Source organism: Aethalodelphis obliquidens, unplaced genomic scaffold, assembly GCF_003676395.1.
Source record: "Aethalodelphis obliquidens isolate GAN/ISIS:26980383/991018 unplaced genomic scaffold, ASM367639v1 scaffold5, whole genome shotgun sequence".
Taxonomy (NCBI): Eukaryota; Metazoa; Chordata; class Mammalia; order Artiodactyla; family Delphinidae; genus Aethalodelphis; species Aethalodelphis obliquidens.
Genome location: NW_020837949.1, coordinates 53,671,962 through 53,679,338, shown reverse-complemented (window position 1 = coordinate 53,679,338; position 7,377 = coordinate 53,671,962).

Here is a 7,377-nt window from a genome sequence, read left to right as displayed (position 1 = left end):
TTAGACAAGCTACCTTTCGATGGTGTGTCATGATGTGGCAGCATTGGCATCTGGTAAAATTCTTTGCACTTTGCTAAGTGGAAAAAAATAATTAAATTTTATGTCAATTTTTATTATTTTTGTTTCAACACTACTCTGAAATAATGAAATTAGCGTCTTTATAGCACTTCTGTAGGACAAGTGGAGGAAATTCATGAATCTTAGTAGTTGATGAAAAGTAGCTTTCCTATATTCTTAAAAAATACAATAGCATTATATCAATTTCACAAGAGGTTATTAAAAAATAAAGCATTTTTTAACCTAAACTATAAATTATTGTATAATACAGGTAGGAAAGCTATATATTTTAAATATTTTTAATAACTGTCATAACATGGACTATTCAAAAAAAAAAATCAAGTTGTATGTGAAATCACTTATCCTAAAAGAGAATCAATGAGTCAATAATTTGCAATTTCCAGAAGGAATGTCTGCTCTTCGTACTTGAACTATTAAAATAAGAAGACATCCTCGAAGGAAAATCTCGTGTCACCAAATGTGTTCCACAAAATTGTTGGTATTTATGCAAAGCATGATTCCTTTCAACAACTTCTTCCATGGTTACTGTCATTTTTACTACAGTTTTCAGTTGGAGTTTCAGAGTATAAAAATGATTTTGCAAGATTTAACAGGTCATGATGTGCTCTCTGAGAAATCTCTTTAGTTCCCTGAAGTAGTAATGGGTTCCACTGAAGTGCAGCAATAATTTATTAAATGGATCTCTAGTGGCCTAGAGGTTTTTATTTTTTTTAATAGATCTTTATTGGAGTATAACTGCTTCACATTACTGTGTTAGTTTCTGTTGCACAACAAAGCAAATCAGTCATATGCATACACATGTCCCCATATCCGCTCCCTCTTCAGCCTCCCTCCCACCCTCCCTATCCCACTCCTCTAGGTCATCGCAAATCACCTATCTCCTTGTGCTATGCTGCTGCTTCCCACCAGCCAAATATTTGACGTTCCGTAACGTATATATGTCGATGCTACTCTCACTTTGCCCCGGCTCCCTCCTCCCACCCCATGTCCTCAAGTCCATTCTCTACGTCTACCTCTTTATTCCTGCCCTGCAACTATGTTCATCAGTACCATTTTTTTTTTTAGATTCCATATATATTTGTTAGTATACAGTATTTGTTTTTCTCTTTCTGACTTACTTCACTCTGTATGACAGACTCTAGGTCCATCCACCTCGCTACAAATAACTCAATTTCATTTCTTTTTATGGCTGAGTAATATTCCATTGTATATGTGTGCCACATCTTCTTTATCCGTTCATCTGTTGATGGACACTTAGGTTGCTTCCATGTCCTGACTATTGTAAATAGTGCTGCAATGAACATTGGGGTACATGTTTCTTTTTGAATTATGGTTTTCTCAGGGCATATGTATCCATTCAGCCAGTCTGTGTTTTTTGGTTGGTGCATTTAATCCATTTACATTCAAGGTTATTATCAATATGTATGTTCCTATTACCATTTTCTTAATTGTTTTGGGTTTGTTTTTGTGGGTCTTTTTCTTCTCTTGTGTTTCCCACTTAGACAATTTCTTCAGCATTTGTTGTAACACTGGTTTGGTGGTGCTGAATTCTCTTAGCTTTTGCTTGTTTGAAAAGCTTTTGACTTCTCCATTGAATCTGAATGAGATCCTTGCTGAGTAGAGTAATCTTGGTTGTAGGTTTTCCCCTTTCATCACTTTAAGTATATCCTGCCACTCCCTTCTGGCCTGCAGAGTTTCCGCTGAAAAATCAGCTGAAAACCTTATGGGGATTCCTTTGTATGTTATTTTTTGTTCCCTTGCTGCTTTTAATATTTTTTCTTTCAATTTAATTTTTGTTAGTTTGATTAATATGTGTCTTTGTGTGTTTTTCCTAGGGTTTATCCTGTATGGGACTCTGCTTCCTGGACTTGGATGACTATTTCCTTTTCTATGTTAGGGAAGTTTTCAACTATAATCCCTTCAAATACTTTCTCAGTCCCTTTCTTTTTCTCTTCTTCTTCTGGAACTCCTATAATTTGAATGTTGGTGCGTTTAGTGTTGTCCCAGAGGTCTCTGAGATTGTCTTCAATTCTTTTCGTTCTTTTTTCTTTATTCTGCTCCTCAGCAGTTGTTTCCACCATTTTGTCTTCCAGTTCACTTATTCGTTCTTCTGCCTTGGTTATTCTGTTATTGATTCCTTCTAGTGTATTTTTCATTTCAGTTATTGTGTTGTTCATCTCTGTTTGTTTGTTCTTTAGTTCTTCTAGATATTTGTTACACATTTCTTGTGTTTTCTCAATCCGTGCCTCCATTCTATTTCCAATATTCTGAATCATTACTGTCATTACTCTGAATTCTTTTTCAGGTAGATTGCCTATTTCCTCTTCATTTATTTGGTTTTGTAGGTTTTTACCTTGCTTCTTCATTTGTGACATATTTTTTTGCCATCTCATTTTTTTTTTTTTTTTAATGAGTGGGATTGTGTTCCTGTCTTACTGGTTGTTTGGCTTGAGGCTTCCAACACTGGAGTTTGTAGGCTGTTGGGTAGAGCTGGGTCTTGGTGCTGAGATGAGGAACTCCGTGAGACCTCATTCCGATGAATATTCCCTGGGGTCTGAGGTTCTCTGTTAGTCCAGTGGTTCAGACTTGTAGCTCCCACCACAGGAGCTTCGACCAGACCCCCAGATGATGAACCAAGATCCCACAAGCCACGTGGGGCAGCAAAGAAAAAAAAAAAGAATAGTAACAAAGTAAAAAATAAAATTAGACTAGGAAATTAACAGATATGTTAGAAAGAATATAAAAATACAAATATAGATGAATCAACAACCAGAAGGTACATCAGTATCACAATAGTAAAAAAGAGGAGGAGGGAAAAGAAAAAAATATATAGAAAGAAAGAAAAAAAAAAGGGGGGCATGGCCTTGGCTGTGGAGGGTGGGGCCTAAGCAAGAGTGAAGTTTGGGCAGTGGACGGGGCCTATGCTTAGGACTTTTCCAGCCCTGTGGGCTGTGGGGGGTGGATCTTAGGCTCAAGGAACAGAAGGGGCCCCAGGCGTGCCCCCTATCCCCGGTCTCAGAGGGCGGGGGACCTCCTCTGGGAGCCCAGCAGGCTTCCTGGGCTCGAGTGGGCGGAGCAAACGCCTTCCGCTCCTCTCCCACTCCTCTCAGATGTCTCCTACCTCCTGCCTTTCCTGATCTCCCTGGCCTCCCTCCTATGCCCCCAGGACCCACTCGGCCTGGAGGGGGGTTTGGAGGGCAGGGGACCAGCCTGGGAACTCAGCAGTCTCCCCGGCCCAAGTGGGCCAGGCGATCGCCCTCCGCTCCTCTCCAGCTCTTCCTGGAGAGTGCCTCCTGCCTGCCTCTCCTGATCTCCCCTGCCTCAGAGGCGCCGATCCTGTCTGACCTACAGTTCTCCTCACCCCTCAGTCCCCCCACATCCTACCGGTTCACTTGGACGTTCCTCCCATCTCCTTGGGCATCAGAGTCTCCCACCATTGGCCGGCAGGCACCCTAATTGTGGGGAGATGCCAACTCCGTGTCTTCCCACACCGCCATCTTGACTCTGCCACTGGTCTAGAGGTTTTAACACAAATTTTTCTTTGAAGTTATTATATAATTGAATAACTTTAGAGTCGTAGTTTCCAAAGTGTGTAACTTCAAGCCCTTGTCCCTCAAGATGCTCCTCCAAGTAATACATTCACTACAAAAGTATTTATTGAGCTCCTGCTGTATGCCCTGGCTGAGGCACTAGGAACAACGGTGAAGAAGAGAGATATACTTACCTGTCCTGTTAGAATTTATAGTTCGGTGGAGAAGACAAATTAGTAAACAAGTGCAAATGAGGTTTACACAAATTTATTTATACAAGTAAAATAAATGTGAATCATGATGAAAATAACAGACTTTGAAGTAAATAATATGAAGAACCTCTTTCTTTTAGAGATTCACAATGCATATTAGTGGATTAAAGGCTCTGAGGACTTCTACCTAAAAACATTTGCTTAACATCTTCCCAACAAATTCCCAAATTTTTTTTAGCACTGAATCTTTGTGAGCAACGCTATTAATCAAATAGAACCATATTTGTGGAACAGTGCTTTTTGAAACCAAAGAATCCAATAAACATAAAATTCTGTTAACATTACCTTACATTTTTTGCCAAAGCACATTCACAGATTTTAATAAATTTGTATGTATATAATCTGTTTGAAATAGATTGAAGATAAAATTATATACAAACATGTATACATATATTAATAAATTTTAATAGATTTATAAGAATATATTTTATAGATTTTGTCTGAAGATAAAATGATGTAGACACATTTATAAATCTATTAGAGTATATGAGTATATATCTGTATAAGATAGATGTTTTGTAGCTAATGTTGTTTCATGAATGGATTTCCATATATCAACATAGTCCAGATGCTTATAATTATTAGTTGCTCTGTAGTCCGTAACATTGGTATAGAATTGTTTTCTTAACCCTCAGCTTTAGGATAATACATTTTCTGACTCTTTTGCTATTGTAACTAACACTGCCTTAACTTCTTTGAAAAATTTAGTCTCTCTGATATTAAGTGGAGGGAATATTTCTGATATCAGTATTTTATTAAACATTTAAAATGTATATTTTTTAATGATAAGCTTCAAAATTTCAGTAGAAGCAGATTTGATTCTGGATCTCATAGATGACCACTTTATAACTGAGTACAAGTATGCAATTTCAGAACCCATGTATTTTGCATTTATCATTGCATTGGTGCCTAGCAGTATCACCCTGTCAAAGCCTAATGAGAGAACTCACAGCTGAACAATAAAAAGACAAATAACCCAATTATAAACTGGACACATGATTTGAATACATATTTCTCCAAAGAAGATATGCAAATGACCAACAAGAACATGGAATGATGCTCAACATCATTAGTTCTTAGAGAAATGCAAATCAAAATCACATGAGGTATCACTTCACACCCACTAGTATGGCTATAATCAAAGTCAGTATTATAATATTAAGAGTTGATGAGAAAGTAGAGAAATTAGAATCCTCATACATTGATGATGGGAATGTAAAATGGTGCACCTATTTTGAAATAGTTTAACAATTCTACTCCTGGGTATATACCCAAGAGAATTGAAAACATGTCCTTAGGAAATCTTGCACTCAAATGTTCACTGCAGTATTATTTATAATAGCTCAAAAGTGGAAACAACCTAAACGTCTTATCAATTGATAAATGTACAAATGAAATGTAGTATATTCATATAATAGGATATTATTCAGACATTATAAAAATAAATGAAGTACTGATACAGACTACAACATAGATGAATCTTGAAAAATTAGTTCAGGTGAAACCTGCCAGACACAAAAGCCCATATATTTTATGATCCCATCATATAAAATGTCCAGAATAGGCAAATCCATACAGACAGAAAATAAATTAGTAGTTGTTAATTTACTGGCTGATGGAAAAGGGAATGGGGAATGACTCCTTAATGGGGAGGGGATTTCTTTTCGATATGATGAAAATATCCTGGAATTAGATAATGGTGATGGTTGCACAACTTTGTGAATATACTAAAAACTACTGAATTGTACACTTTAAAAGAGTGAACTTTATAGTATGTGAATTATATTTCAATAATAAAAAATAGTATCAGGAATTGTCTAAAAAAATTTAATGAGCAAATATAGACTTAGTTTCTAACAAGGCATTTGCTTCTAGCGAAGACCAAATAACATTAATTTGTGCTCTTCCAAGGTATATTTAGCAGTTGACAGAAGAGAAAAAAGGGATGGGAGAAATTAGTCACTATCCAGCTCATTTTAACTAAAACTTTTTTTATTACGTAAATTACAGGTATACAATATAGTGGTTCACTATTTTTAAAGGTTATACTCCATTTGTGATTATTATAAAGTGTCAGCTATATTCCCTGTGTTGTACAGTATATTCTTGTAGCTTATTTTATACCTAATATTTTGTACCTCTTAATCCCCTACCCCTTTATTGCCCCTCTTTCCTTCCTTCTCCCCACTGGTAACCACTAGTTTGCTCTCTATATCTGTGAGTCTGCTGCTTTTTTGTTACATTCAACAGTTTGTGGTATTTTTTAGTTTCCACATATAGGTGATATCATACAGTATTTGTCTTTCTCTGTCTGGCTTATTTTGCTTAGCATAATGCCCTCCAAGTCCATCCATGTTGTTGTGAATGGCAAAACTTCATTCTTTTTTATAGCTGAGTAGTATTCCAGTGCGTGTGTGTGTGTGTGTGTGTGTGTGTGTGTGTGTGTGTATACCACTTCTTTATCCATTCATCTGCTGATGGACACTTAGGTTACTTCCATATCTTGGCAATTGTAAATAATGCTGCTATGAACATTGGGGTGCATGTATCTTTTTGAGAGCTCATTTTAAGTATGTTAAACCAGAAGATCTACGAAGTTTCAGTCAGTACCACACTCACATTACAAGCAGCAATTTAATTTCTGTCCAACAATATCATTCTTCATACTCAGTTGTCTGTGAACTTTTTGTGAAACCCAGGTCTCCACTGACCAGTTGTGTCTTGATTTCCCCATCTACTAAATGAATATAATATTGCCCACCTAATAGAGTTGTTGTGAGTTTTAAATAAGTTGCTATATGTAAAGTGCCTACTACCCATTAACTAGTATATATGTTAGATATTACTTAACAAACTTGCACATTTGTTTTGGTTTCATAGTTACATACATGTTCCAATCGTAAGAAATTTACACAAAGTTTTATATTTGAACGTAATCATGTAATTTTTAAAAGAGAAATTTAAGTCAACAATGTGGCCATTGAGAATTTTTCCCCCTTCTTTTTTCTTTAAAAGGAGTTCATACTTTACTCAAATTTGAGAATCACTGGTCTAGAATAAACTTGGGCTTTTTTTCTCTCTCTGTACACCACTTTGTACCCTCTAATACATCACAGGTATCACTCTGCAGTCTTAAAAATTAATAAGGATCAACCATACTCAAGCCCAGTTGTCTTGTTAGTAAGGTTTTAGTTCAAATACTACTGGGTAAGTGAAAAAGGTAGCATGTTGCATGCAAATTTGTGGACTAGGAGTTAGAATGTCTTCAACAACTTATGTAAGCCTTTAGCAAGTTGCTTAACCACTCTTGGCCTTAGTTAGAGTGTCTTTGAAATAAAGGTTGGCTTTCAGGAATTCCCCAGTGGTCCAGTGGTTAGGACTTGGGGCTTTCACTGCCATGGCCTGGGTTCAATCCCTGGTCAGGGAACTATGATCCTGCAATCCACATGGTGTGGCCAAAAAAAAAGATTGGCTTTCAAGTCCCTTCAAGGTCTAAA